At 55.8% G+C, this 14,969-nt stretch overlaps 1 pseudogene; it reads left to right on the forward strand.

Moving 5' to 3' along the window:
- Positions 1–9,075: 9,075 nt before the first annotated feature.
- Positions 9,076–9,194, forward strand: LOC120601875 (uncharacterized; annotated as a pseudogene).
- Positions 9,195–14,969: the final 5,775 nt, after the last annotated feature.

Raw genomic sequence — 14,969 nt, forward strand, 5'->3', positions numbered from 1 at the left:
GGGAAGGGACAGCAAGCCCTGTCTCCCACCGGGTACAAGAGACGACACACTGGGGGTTGGGGCAGGGTAAATACACAAACCCTCTCCTCCTGAGGTGGGGAAGTGGACGCTTCTAGGTCCAGGGTCCTGTACAGGTACCACTGAAGGCCTTTCCCACGAAAGTCACACTGAAGACACGGTAGAGTTTGGCTGCCACAGGGAGGAGGGACTGAATCACCTGGAAAGCCCCAAACTAAAGACATTGGCACGTGAGCCTGCCTGAGCCTGAGGCCTGACCAGGTCAACAGAGAACCCAGTGACCCCAACCACGAGGCTACCAAGCACCAAGTAACAAGAAACAAGAGTCTCCCCCCGAGAGAGGGGCAGGAGCACAGAGGGAGACCCCGCCTTTAGCAGAGGCACACGGAGAAAGCCCAAAGCTGAATGTGGAGCTCGGATGTTAAGAAACACTCGCTAGCAGCTCAGACCCCTCCACAACTATCAGGTGGCACTGGAGGAACTCGGCGAGGACGTTGGTGCTCTGAACGCAGCCGCAGCAGCAAGAAAACCCACACCCAGCTCAGCTCCTCACGAGCGACTCAACCCCACACTCGCAGGGTAGGTAAGAGGAAAGGTTTGCTGACTCTACGGACAGCGCCACCTACCAGAACCTCTGCTGTTCTGCACGCGATGTCCAGCATCAACACAAAATTGCTGAGACACCAAACAGCAAGAAGGAGCAATCTTCTTCCAAGGGAAAAAGAAATGAACAATACCAGGCTCAAAGGTGACCCAGATGTGGTTACTATCAGACAGGGAATTTAAAATCAGTATAATTATTAAGTCAATCCTTTAGTGGGAAAGGTTGACAAAAAGTATGAGCAGATAAAGGATTTCAAGAGAAAGATGGAAACTTTGTTTTGCAGTTAGGAACTTTTTCTAGAGTTTTGACGCAGTACTTGCTGGTTGAAACATGGTGGCTTTTACACTTGAATTTCCCCTTGAGTTGTTTTATACGTCTCGTCGAAAGACTTGTTTAACACTCAGGCGTTTCTAGTAATAGTTGTGGACCAGCCAGCTTCCCGTTTGGAACCTGGTCCTTCGCCCTTACACTGAGCAGCGTGGGGACCAGCATATCCTCCCTTCTGCACTGTTCTTAGCTGTGATCAGGTAGTTTACCAGAGAAGGAAGCGGGCCTGCTTGGGGTTTTGTTTCTTTGGACTTCTTTGCATCTTAGATGGCCTTTTAAAATAGATAATTTTTTAAAACTTCGTTTAGTTTTTTTCTAGTTTATATGGTGCAGGAGATGGTCGGTAGCGATTTCTGCCTCTTAACCTGAAGAAGAAACCCCCATTGAACAAGCATATGTCAGTAAATTATTACATGCCAGACAGACCCTGCACCCCCTGGTCAGGATTCAGTGATGAGTAAGAGGTACGATCAGGACCCCAGGATGCCAGCGGCATTTCCAGAGGAGCCGAGAACAGCGAGTAGGACCTGCTGGTTTCCAGAGGAAACTTCTCTGACTCTAATGAACGTGATTTGTGCTGCAAGCGGGTCATTTTTTCACAGACATTCGATGTCGTTTTTATGGTTTCCTTCCTGACTACTTATCTCTTATTATGTAACCTTAGTCTTGCCACCTGGGCAAGTGTGTAAACTTTGCATACGCCTCCCCTTTATATTCCCCATACCCGTTGCTCCTAAAATAACAAAATTAAAGCCAATCTCACTCTTTATAACACAGATAGCTGTTGAAGAGGACAAATACTCAATATGTAAAATATTAACAATAAACCCCATTTCTAGGTAATTTTACTTCTCTAAACCTATCATTCAATTGATTTTGCATTTATTCACTGTTAAATAAAATAAAACAGATCAACTGACAGCTTACGTTTACATCGCTGCCACAAAATACTTGGGAGGAACGTACGGATGCCAGGTGGCTGCATGTTAAGTAAACCTCATCCAGGCCTACGGGGTGCCAAGAAAGAGGCTGAAAATTGAAGACTTCAGTCTGTTTGTTTTGTCAGACCTAATCCACAGATGCTTCAGCTGCCTCTGCGGCATCGGTGGAATGCTCTGTCATGAGCAGTGAACCAGAACGGCCTCCCAGACCAGCGGTCCCAACACCATCCTCACGTCCCCCACGGAGCACGCTGGAAATCAGAAAACCCCACGTGGCATTCCGAATCTAGTTTTCCTCCAGGTCTGCCGTCAGCGAGCCAGGCGTCCTGGGCAAGTTACTTCCCCTCACTCAGGCTCCGATCTCTCATCTGTAAAACAAGGGCTAGTGAAACATCCCCATACCTGCCATCTGTCACATTCTACATTCTCGGTCATTGGCCATTGGCTGTTTTGGAAATATGCCTGTCTGCTCCGCGTGAGCTCCAGGCCAGGTGGAGGAACGGGAGAGCTTGTCTTTGGCTTCTCCACCTCAGAGCCTCTTTCTCCTCTTCCCCCCAAAGCCCCCTCAGATCACCTGCACCAAGGGCAAAGCACTGGCAACCACTGAACCTTCACCTGACCTCAGGCTTGAAAAGGAAGGTAGAAAAACCGTCAGCAGTGGTACGAGTTGGGCTTATAAATCAGAGGCGCCACATCCCATTCACATCCCGTTTCCTCTGCTGTCTGACTCTGGAAAGTCACACGCATGGGGCTCCTCCTACTTCCTAGGATTTTTATGAGGATTAACTGAGAAAATGTCTCAAGAGTCCACAGAACTAAGTTTGACATTTAACACGGACTCAGCAATTGTTAAATACTGTTATTGTTATCCTTCCTGAACAGGAAATGATCAAAATATTAAGATGATAGAATGAAGTTATTTGGTTCGAACTGTTATTCAGAAAATGTTCATTCTTTTCTTTCACACGGTGGATGGAATGTACTGCTTTGTCCTATGGGACTTGAGTTTGGTCATGTGACTTCCTTTGGCCAATGGAATTTTAATGTATATGATGCAAGCAGAGCTTTAAACACGCTTTCATAGTCTGTCTTGGTCTCTGGAGACCTGGGATCTCTGCCAAGAGAACGTGCCCTAGGTGGCCGTTACGCATTTAGCCTGGGAGCCAGGGTGACACCTGCGGAATTGACCTGAGTCCCGTTTCCGATCTGAAGCCCAGTTGTACTGCAGTGAACCCATGAGTGTCGAAGTAAGTGGTCGCTGTTTTACACTGCCGTGTCCCGGGGTTGTTTATTACACGGCGTTACTGTGGAAAGCGCTGACTGATACATGTTGCAGTTGTTATTGTGGGTCAAAGCCTGGAAACAGGGAGGCCTTTCCGATCATGTGCTGCCTTGTTTCCATGCAGTCACTTCTGTTCCAATGCCCTGTGTTTGGGGTCCCCCCGCCCCCGCTGAAAAATCTCCACGGCGTACCTCTCTGCCTGGTCCTGGAAATCTAATGCAAACACAACATTACCTTTGCCCTCTTGCTGGCCAGTGAGAGCCGTGGATACATAACAACAAATAACAACATCGTAAGGCAGCGGGCGGTGGGGGGACTCTGATGGAAAAATGCCAGACTGCTACAGAACCCGACAGAAGGGACAGCTGGCCCAGGTCTGGAGCCAGAGAAGGCGGCAAAGTACGAACTGAGAGTATGTAGCAGCGACTAGCTAGGGCGTGGATGGAAGCATCGCACACTGAGGGACTCGAAGCAGGGCGCCGGCCAGCGAAAGCATACTTTTCAAGATGGGGTTCCTGCCCCCAAATCCCTGCTCTCCCTCCGCCCCGACCCCCGCCGATGGCCTGTGTAAAACCATGGAGAAACCCCAGATGCCAGGGTTCGTCTCGGTCTCCCCAGGGGAGCTGCTTGGAGACACCATGCTGGGGCCCGCTTCTGAGTTAGCGCATCCAAAAAACGGCTTCCTCCGTAAACGAGCCCTCAGACGAAGCTGATGCTCGCCCAGCGTGGGGTTTGCAGAGGAGCCGCCTTCTCTGTCTTTCCTTCCTCCCGGGTACCAGCCTGCTCTTATGAGCCAGGATGTCTGGAAGAGGCACCCCCTAAACCTGTCACACGAGGCCAGCTCCAGGGGAAGAAAGGGCTTCCTGGAGGGCCAAGGGGAGACTGGGTTGTGACCCCTCTGCCCGTCCCACTGAAAGCCCCCGGCAGCGGTGACTGGGAGTGTCCGCAGCTGTCAGATGCCCGTGCCCGCAGGGTGATTTGCAGCTGGGGCTTTGTGGCTCTTGCATGCAGAATCTAGCAACAGAGTCTGGCAAGAACGACCTTGGTTTGGGTGGGAGAGTATGGGAAGATTCTAAATCTGGAAATTTGATATCACACTGCTTCTGAGCTTTTAAACCCAGATTTTCAAATGGAATGGGGATTGTGGCAATTTACTCAAACATTCCTGGAAACTGAAGAGTTTAAATCATTGATGAAGCTGGCGGTACTGAGCTGTTCCCACATGTGTGAGTGCTGTCTCTCCCCACCCCCTTCACCAGGCCACACACTCACATACACACATGTACACACACTCATACGCTCACACACAAACGCACGCATGTGCACACTCATACTCATGCACACTCGCATTTACGCTGGCACACACTGACACGCTCACACGCACAGTTGCAGAATCTGAGGAAGACGTGAAGGTCAGGGTGAGTGAAGGTCACCGCCACCACCGAGCTGCAGCAAGTACATATTTTTGTCCTGTCAAAACAGATCACCCAGTTAGGGCTGCGCAGGTGCACAGGGCCGGCCGGGGTTCATGGTCTGTGGCCGGCTCACGCAGCTCCCTCTGTGGGAAAATCATTAACTCTGCCCTGAACATCTCATTTCCCGTCTCAACAGTCTGCCTGCGGGGGGAGGAGGAGGGGGCGGTCGTGCGCGTGTGTCGTGTGACAGGCATGTGTGTGTTCAGTGTGCGTGCGGCCTGGTGTGTGTGCTGTGTGGCGTGTGTGTATGATACACGGTTTGCGTGTACGTCGTGTGGTGTGCGTGCGTGTGGGGGGCTGGCGTGTGTTATGGTGTGTGTTGGCGTGTGCGCCATGGGTATGGCGGGCGTGGTGCGAGGCGCGTGCGTGCACAAGTGCGTGCAGATGACAGCATCCAGAACGGCAGTGCGATGACTGAGGAGGAAGTCTCTCCCTACCTCCCTAATTTCCAAGTTTTCCCGATTTTTCGAGTTTTCTCACTGAATGTCATTTTCCCATCGTAGACCTAATGCAAAAGTGAACTTCATTTCTGGAACTAGAAGAGAAATTATCCAATCAATACACTTCTGAGCAACAGCAGCGAATTCGATTTCGGGGCAGAAGAAAGTTCAGAATTTCCCACCCGTTTCTGTGAACGATCAGATTCTGAAACGTGGAGCCGGCCCCGTCCCCGGCAGGAAGCCCCGGCCCTCCCCGGAGGGGCATCGCGTGGCAGGGCCTGGCGGGCCATGCCGCCGACACCCACTCTCTCCCCCGACGCCTCCCTGGTGTCCCCCCGGCCAGGGCAGGGCCGTCTTCTGAGGCCCACATTCAGACCAGCCTCGCAACGCCAGGTCCAAAAACAGAGAGGAGAAGCGAATGTGCTCCCCACCCCGGCACGAGGCCCTTCACGGCCTGTGCAGACACAGACGTCGACAGCCGTGCCCTGGGACCGTGGGGCCACACTTCGGTTCCGAGTGTCACTTCACGCTCGCTCCCCCAGCAACAGGGGGCAGGGAGAAGCAGGGTTGATGGCGGTCTGTCCACTGGGGCTCTTCCAGGAAAGGAGAAGCAGAGCCGCCTCTGCCAAGTGTCCCAGGAGGCGGCCAGGACATCGACGGCCCTGCAGCTCTGCTCCAGTTCGCTGAGCCCCAGAAACATTCTCCGCCTCTCCTTCCCTTCCCAGGAGCAGGAACACCCCTCTCTCCTACAGCTCCGCCCCTTCCTTAGAGGAACCGGCTGGCTGTTCAGTCAAGGAGAGATGCCATCAGCCTGAAGGTCTCCCTTCCCTCCTGACAGCTGTGACTGAAAGATGAGAACAGTGACCCGAACCGTTTCTGACAGAGCCCAGCTCAGCCACTAATCCCAAACAAGTGTCAACAGACAGAAAACGATCACTGAGCGTATTAAAAGATTTGCCAGTTCCAAAGGGAAGACCAGGTCGATCAAAGCCAAGCCTCGGAGGAGAGTTGCTGAGAGCAGGACGAACTATTGTAAACCCTGCCGTATTCTCAGTACGATTTGAAAGGACTTTGCATCCTTAAAAATCAAATCGGAGGATCGCGAAGAGAAAGGAAAAAGATCCATCTCGAATCCGAAAGAGACCGATGTGGGAAACACGACAGAATATTCACTTGGGGGCAGTGAACAGTAGACGGTCTGTTGTAGGAAGCGAAGAGGAACCTAACAGAACCGGTGGGAAAAAGAAAAAATGCTTCCAGAACCATGAAGAAGAGATACGATGCAAACCAGGAGGTTCGTTCATTCAAGTACCTACATGTCACAAGCACGTACTTACCTGTCGTGCGCCCGGCTCTGTGCTGGGTGCTGTGACGCATCGGGGAACAAAGGAGTCGAAGGGCCCTGCCACCGAGGGGCCGACAGCCTAGCCGGAGCGGAGAGACCCCAGATAAGGGCTCAGCGGGTCAGAAGGCCCTGAATGCTGCAGGAGAGGGCGCAGGCGGGGCAGGCGAGGGGGCCCGGAGCCTGGGGATGAGGGAAGCAGGTTCCGTCAGCAGCAGAGTGGCCAGAGGGGGCGGAACGGAGAAGACGCTACTCGAGCAGAGACGGGCGGGGGGCCCAGCGTCATTCGGGTATTCAGGCAGAGGCCCCCCACGCAGAGGGGACACGTACAGGGGCACCGGGCTGAGAGGGCCTGGCGTGGCCGAGGCAGAGCGAGGCGCCCAGGGCGGGGAGTGGTGGGGAGGGTGGCCGCTGAGTGGACCAGGAGGTAACGGGGGGCACCCGTGTCGGGCCTCGGGGGTCGCCCTGAGAGTTTTGGCTTCCATCGTAATGAGGTAGGAAACCATCGCTCTGGGATCATCTTTGAACAGAGATGGGACCGGGTCTTACTTACGTTCAAAAGGATCCCGCCGTCTGCCGTGTTGAGAAACGCTCGGGGGGGACAGGGAGAAGATGGGGACACGGGAACTGAGAACAAGGAGACCAGTAAAACAGGAGAAAGACGATAATAACAGCCACCAGGGCTGTAGCGAAGGGGTGGGGCTTGGCAAAGCCCGGAGATGCTCTCCGGGTTCCTCAAGGTGCGGGGTGGAGAGTGTCACTCGTCAGTCATCTAGGGATAGGGGCCAGGATGCTGCTAACTCACCTACAACGCACGGGACAGTCACCACAGCAAAGGGGGCTCCGTCTAAAATGTCAGTACCTGGTCCCGAAGGCCAGAGACTTTGGTCCAAAGGGATGACGCCGGATCCGGTGGAGAGGTCGAGGCAAAGCCTGACCATTCCTGGGGGAAGGCAGACGAATGCTGGATTTCCTGGCGGCAGAGCGGGCCGCGCGACTCCCGGAGGCCTCCTTCCCATCTGCGTCGACGCCGTGACGTGGGGGAAGCAGAGGTCCGCGTGGGGGGCCGCAGGACCGCGGGCGGCTGTTTTTAACCCCGCTGCACCGCGGCGCTGAAGGTTTACACCGACCTTCGCCTCATCGACGTCCGCGTCCACTAGTCTCACGCCGGAACTAGAAATAATTCTGCTGCAAAACGCAGGCACTTCCCGAGATTGGTAACTTGAAGGTATATTAAAAAAAAAGAAAAAAATGGTCATGAAATTTGGCCCATGAAACCCTTGAAAGGGTGAGTAAAAATACAGACTCGCGTTTTACATAGAGTGATGGGTAAATAAATTGGCTGGACGTTTTAATCAGACGTCAAGCTTGATTTTTTTTTCTTTTTACTTCGCTGCGCAGACCGAAATCTGAAATTAAGTCGTCAAAAGTCAGGCTGAGCTTTACGCTAAAGCGTCATCTGTGTCCAACGGGTCGCTCCCTGTGGCGGCTCCTCCTCCCTGAGCCACGGATGACATCGCGAAAGCGGAAGCGGCCTCTGCCCGGGACGACTCCGTCCGCGTCCGTCCTGCTGCCTCTGCGGCGCCTCAGTCTCGTCGTGCAGACGCCGAGGGGCAGACCCTGCGCCCGGGGACCGGCGGATCTTTTTTCAGCCTTGTGGGTCTTGTGCATTTGGGTTTTGTATCTTGGTTTTGCCGGCCGTAGGAAATAACGTGACCAGAGACGTGACCAGAGACGTGTCTCCGCGAGCTTTACTTAATGAACGTATTTTCCATGGCCTTGGTTTTCCCAAGGGACGTCGTAAGGAGGTTCCACAGGGAGCCACTTTCAGAGCGTTTATTTGACTATGACACCGTCCAAGACACAGAGCAGATTAAACACGACACTGTCTGAAAAGCCCCTCTCGTGACGTGCCAGGTTACGCGGTGTGATGGTTAATTCGGTGCCGACTTGGCTGGGCCGTGGCGTGCCCAGATATGTGGTCAAACATTCCTCTGGATGTTTCTCTCAGGGATGTGGGGTGAGATGTACATTTAAACTGATGGGCTTTGAGGAGAGCAGATAGAGGGCCTGCCGCAATGCGGGTGGGCCTCGCCCCATCAGTTGAAGAAAAACGTGCCTGGTTCCAGCAGGCTCGGGGCGGAGTTCCCAGATCCTGGCAGGGACTGGGCAGATGGGTGAGCAGGGTGGCAGAGACCAAGGCAGCGTGAGCCCTGGCTGGCGCCCAGCCCCCACCGCCGCGCCTCTGCGGGGGTCTCGCTCAGTCCGCGTGGCCTCTGGTCGCTGTGGTGTGGGCTGCAGGGCCTGCGCTGGACAGGGCTGGACTGAGCCACATGGTCCAGCGTGGCGGCCACTCATCCCACAGGGCCGTGGCTCCCTTGGAAAGCAGCTAGTACAAGAGCCGAAGGCACAAAAGAATGTAACTGTAAATACCTTCATATCCACTGCACCTTGAAACGGTAACATTTTTGATGTAAAAAGTTACATATGTAATGTGCAACATAAATATGTATATTAATAGATATTTTGTAATACGTGATAATTTTGTTATATTATAATATGTAATAAATATATTATCAAAATTAATTTCACCTGCTCAGTTTTATTTTTCACTGTGGCTACTAGAAAGCTAAAATCACGAGCATCGTCTACGGCCACGCCATCCTAAACAAGCCCAATCCGGTCTGATCTCGGAAGCTAAGCAGGGTCAGGCCTGGTGAGTACTTGGATGGGAGACCACCTAGGAAGACCAGCTGCTGTAGGCGTAAAAAAATTTAAAAATAAGGGATTGTAAACTGACAAGGTCCTTGCAAGCTGTGAGGTCAACCAAGGGTTGCCTCACCTAAGAAATACAATAAAATAATAAAATAATAAAAATAAATAAAATCGCGAGCATGGCTAACACTACCTCGCTATCGGGGAGCTGGGGGTGATCGCCCCTTTGACGGCCGCGTTTCCCAAACTCCGTGTCTGAGAATGAGCCCCGGGGCCGTTGCCCACCGAAAGGTCTCCTTAGTCAGACAGGTTTGAAAAGTCCCACGTGTCTCCCGCCTTCAAAGATCAGGCGTGCGCACACGGGCGAGGGCCCCGAGTCGTCACGGGAGGACGAGGCTTGCTCCGCCCAGCACTTTCTGAATGACCGAGCTCCCCGTTCTGTTCACAGACACCCTACAGCACCGGCGTTGCACGGGCCATCACGGGCCATACTTCGAGAGCGCCTTGCCAGCCCGCCACGGGGAGCAAGCCACTCGGCGGGGGGGCAGCTGAAGACACCGTGCCGAAGCCACGTCAGAGTTTGCGGGGCTCTGCGGGGAAACGGCCGGGGAGACTTCGACTGCCCGGTCCAGGTTAGGACGCTCCAGAGCAGAACTCACGTTCGCAGAAGGATCGAGGAAAGGAGGGTGGACGCTCTACCTCATCGGCCGGCAACTGCATCGTCGTAGGACCCGATTCTCGCAGGCCAGAAAATCACCTTGGGAGGAGCGAGAGCGAGGAGCCCTAAATGCTCTGTGCTGGAAACATCCACCCGTGGGGCTACCGGGCCCCCACGTGTGACGGTCTCCACTAATTTAGTAAAACAGTGTGTGCCTTCGGACACCAGGGGTCTGCAGTTTGAATGGTTCGTCTCTCGAGTCATCAGCCAGGGCTGTAGGAAAGTCAGCACATCCTGCTCTGTGCTGTCTCTGTGACGGGGCCTGGATGAGGGAGAGGACTTTAACACGACCAGCAAAGGCCTGCCATTAACACCGCCAGCTGCTTCTCCGACTCAGGGACAGCAGCCGCCTCCATCGCCCTGTAGCGACGTCTTGTCCTGGGAAGAATCACGTGAGTGACCTTTCCTTTGCTACGGAAATAATGTCATTGACCAGTCATGGCCTTAGGGAAGGGGTGGCTGGCGGGACCATTTTTGGTGGCTTGGAAGGTCCTGAGACCTGGGCCTCTTCTTTCTGACACATTGAGACAGTCGCCTGGCAGAGCGTCTGCCCGATCGGGAGCGGCCCCTCTCACGAGCCCCCCTCACGGTGATTCAGTGAAACAGACCTTCCTGGATACCGTGGACAGAAACCAGTTAAGGGGTTTCCTCTGCCCGCCACCCCGCATCAAGTGCGACTTCATGCTCTGTCCAGAAGCGGCCGCGCCACCCTGAGCTCTGCCCGAGGATGGGGTCCTCAATGCTGAGAGTGGCCCGCGACGCTGACGGTGTCTCAGACAGTCACAGAGGTCATCTCTCAGTGACCGGGAATGGGTGACCACCTGCAGGCCAGACCAGAGCCACCCGGGTCCTGACGCTTTCTGTCACTCCCTGGGACAAAAGTTACAGAGTCATAGTTAAAGTCTAATGTTAACTCCCTCCTTCCCTCTTTGAGACGCAAAAGATAAGTTTCTTCCTGACCCTTCCCTGGGAGATCCATAAGCAAGGAAGGAAGGAAAGGGCTGAGGGGGAGGGTCTAGAGGGGAGCGAAGAGGGGGAAATGCAGGTACTTCTAAATAAACCTTCCTGCTCGAAGCACCTGACTTCTGGGATGCGCGACTCGACCTCGGCTGGGCTCCACGGAGCAGTCTGAGAACTCACGCAAGCTGCACGAGACTCGCTCGAGAACGATGTCCCCGAGTGATTAGTCTCATGTGTCTTGTCAGAAGTGAAACCGCACACCCTAGGGGATCCCCGAGGGGCTCCCTTAGCACCCGCCTGAGGCTCAGTGGCGGGAAAGGCTCCAGGGGCCCAGGGGGCGTCAGCGTGGAGAAGGGGTCCGGGATAGCCGGGGAGGCTAACGCTGGGAGACGCCCCCACTCCTGCCCCGGGAACAGAGCGTGGGGTGTAAAGCAGAGTCGGCGGGGCCCGCCGGGCTGGGCAGGGGTCTGGGACACCGAGAGCACGGGAGGCCAAAACCCGGTCCACACGGAGAGCAGGGCTTCCCAGCTCCCCTCTCCAAGGACTCCCCGAGATTCTCGGACAGCAGGAAGAGGGGACAGGCCCTTCCACCTCAGTGAAGGATCTCAGTCTCCAAGGCGGGCAGGGCCCCGGCCCCCGGCCACGGACGGTGTGCAGGGGCAGATCGTAACAGGACGCTCCCTTGCGTTCGGGGAGCCTCCCCCCAGAAAGGCGGGGCTGCGTCCACTTCCTCCCACCTGTCCCCTTCACCTGCTGTCCTGCAGCCCGACCTGGCCCGTGAGAGAGTGAGCTCTGGCTCACAGAAGCAGTAGCGTTTTCCTCTTGAACCACAGTCTTGCAGCCTCAGCCGCCTGGGGTGACAAAGTCCAGGAGGGACTCAGTGGTCAGGGAACTACGCGGGTTGCTCAGGTGACGGGGGTACCTGAGCAGCGTGGGCCACCACCCACCGGGGTCGCCCTGGCACGCACAGCCCGACACAGGGGGAACCACCCCAAGACGCCCTTCGGGACGCCTTGCTGTAGAACAAGTCGGAAGGGCGCTGAGTGAGAGAAAATTGAAAGCCGCCCCCCGGCCTGCCCTCCGGTCTCACGAGAAAGAGACGGTTTGGCTGGGAGTGAGGAGGGACCGGGAGTGGGTGGGGGGAAGACGAGGCTGGAGCATGGCGAAGCCGGCACCCAGGTGACCCATCGCCTGTCCACCTCGCCTCCCACCGAACGGTCCTTCTGCTCCGGCCACGCCCCAGGCCCCAGCTCCCGCAACTCCCTGTGCCCAGAACGGTGAGATAGCTCATTGCGTGCCGGCCCAGCCAGGAACAGACCAGGGACCGGGGGTCATTCCACAGCTCAAGGAGCCACCAGCAAGTGGGACCAGGGCCTGGCCTTGCAAACCCGGGGCTCCGCACGCCTCTGCATGTCACCGGGGCCTCAGGGCGGCCTGGCCCAGGGGCTCGCCTCGCCAAGGGAGGGGCCAGACAAATTAAGTCATTAAGGGGCAGGCGAGCTAATTAGCTGGCTAAGTGCTGGGTCAGGGTTACCCTGCGTTGTTATTTTTAGTCAGGGGCTTTTGAATCGCAATGCCAAGTGTCATCCAGTAGGCTGTGTCAGCTTCAATGAGGCACGGTCACACCCATCCGGGTCGGCTCTCCGTGGGCAGGAGCCATTATGGGTCATGGGAGGAAACGAGAAGCAGGAGGGGGCAGGGCCAGAGCCAAGACCTTGGACATCGTCCCAACTTGCCAACTACCTCCTGACCCCACACCCGCCGCCTGCCCGTCTGCCTGCTCTCTGTAGCCAAGCTCTGGGAAAGAAACGTCCATACATGAGTCTCGAGGGCCTCGCCTCCCACTCACTCTTCACCCCGCCCCTCCGAGGTCTTCTCCCCACCACTCACCCCTACCCAACCCGGCTAAGGTCACCCGCGACCTCCCACCACCAACGCCGACGGCTCCTAACTGCCTTTGCCCGTGACATCTCTCAGCTTCCTCCCGTGTGTATCCAACGCCTACTCCTCACCTGTGCTCAGGTGTCTCCTGAGCCTCTCGAACTCCCCCTGTCCCAAGAGAATTCTCACCTCAGAGCCTCTCACCCGCCCCTCCGCCAGTGCGGCCCACAGCCCCCTTCCAACGCCTTCCCTCTCCCGCCCTCCCTCCTCCGGCCGCCAGCAAATCCCAGCTCCGCCTTCGAAACGCAACCGGAGCGTGACCGATTCTCACCCCCGCCACGATTGCGCCAGCCCAGAACATTCTCACCTCTGCCAGACGGGCAAGACCGCCCAGCTGGCCTCGCCTGCTCCGAGCCTTCCCTGCTCTCTCTTCTCAGTGGAAATCGGCTCGTTTCTCCCACGCTCAAAACCATCAGATGCTGTTCTCCGCATCTACACAAGGCTTTGTCTACGTCAGCTCTGAAGACTCGGAAGCTTAGCGTCCTGTGCCAACGTCCTGTCCCTCCAAAGTGTCAGGGGAAAGTAGGCGGCAGGGGACATTACAGAGGCACCTCAAGATTGCTCAGCCTCAGCTCGACGTGCTGGTGACAGGACCTCACCCGCGTGGAAACGCGTGGGTGCTCGCTGGGCGTAAAAGCCACTGAGCTGTCTTAGCAAGGACCTGGTGACAGAGAGGACGGGAGGGAATGATTGTCTTCACACGGCTGCCGGAAGCGAGGTGTGCCGAGAGGGCTGTGCTGATCACGGGCTGGACTGCTGACGCTCTGACCAGTTATGAAGGGATTCGGGATACGCAAAGTGACCACGGACAACGTTTTTTAGTACGTGTCAGAAAACACCTCGGGAAAAATCTCGGTAACACCACGAGGAAAGGCACCTGTCAATGGCCACGGCTAAATCAGAAAATCCTGTTTCCATTTTGGGAGCTCTGTCACAGACGCATGTTTAAGGCTTCGTCATCAGTGGTCGGCTTTAGTTTTCACCAAGTAAAGGAGCAGCAAACTCGATCTGTAAGAATTTCCATCGAAGCAAGAGAAAACGAATTTCACTCACGTAGCTCCTTGCTCATTTCAACAGCAAGAGAGAGAGAGTGTTGTCATGAAATGCTCCAAAATCTCAGTCTAAACACATCTCGAGCTCAAACCCAGGCTCCAACCAAAGTGAATGGTCACGTTTTCGAGAGTCACCGCCAGTGGGAAGTAGAGGCAGGCTGATGCAAGTGTGAACCGTTTGCAGCGAACACCTTGCCTCTCTGCGCACAAGTTTGAATAATGAAGGGAAATAGACTCGAGCCGCGCGCTTGCACACAGGGGCTGTGGTCGGGCTGAGGACCGAGTCCGCGAGGCCTCTCCGGACGATGTCAGCCCGGCAAAAGTTAGGACGCGTCCAAACCTCCTCGAGAGAGGCACCGTCTTACCCCAGCCCACGCCTTCTGCATCCTCCTCACCTTCCTGTGCTGCCATCTCCCGAATGCCAGTTCCTTCTCCAGTCTGGTCTTGGGCCAGCATCTCGCGAGCCCCCGACGTGTCCCCGGGCGTGGGCAACAGCCACTGCAGAAGTGGCACCGGCCCTCCGACTCAGAGGGAGGGAACGTGTCTGCAGCCGGGGAGCTCACCGCAGACCAGGAGGAAAGACGGGGCAGCCCCTGCCTCTCCTGGCAGCATGCGGTGAGCTACGAAAAAAAATAAAACCTCCAGAATGCAGTGGGGGTTGGGAGGGAAGGGATGGGCCACTCAGTGCCTACGCTGCACAAAAGTGACTTAAAGGAGATGGCATTTGGGCTGGGCTGGGCCGTGCAGGACTGAAAATGCCAGCGATGAGGAGGGACCCCCCCAGGCGCCGGGCCAACGCGTGCAAGGGAGAGGTCAGGGAAGCACAGTTGGGGGACACCGGCTGTCCGGCCTGGCTGCTGGGCAGTGAGAGGCACAGGAAAGAGGAGGACATCTAGAGCACGGCCGGGCCACAGCAGAGAAGGCCTCACACCGCACGCTGCGGACCTTGAACTTGACGCAGAGTCGAGAGGACTGGACCGCTTGGAGACCACTGTCTGAGCGTCACAGAGCAGCTGTCCCCAGGGACGGAGCCCCAGAGACCCCAGAAAACCTCACCTTTAGGCATTGGTGTTATTGCCGCAGTTCCGGGCTCATCCTGACCCCAGCTGGGGGTGGTGGGCATGGAGCTCTTTTTCTGGCAAGACCCAAACGGA

This window comes from Pteropus medius, unplaced genomic scaffold (genome assembly GCF_902729225.1).
Source record: "Pteropus medius unplaced genomic scaffold, Ma_sr-lr_union100, whole genome shotgun sequence".
NCBI lineage: Eukaryota > Metazoa > Chordata > Mammalia > Chiroptera > Pteropodidae > Pteropus > Pteropus medius.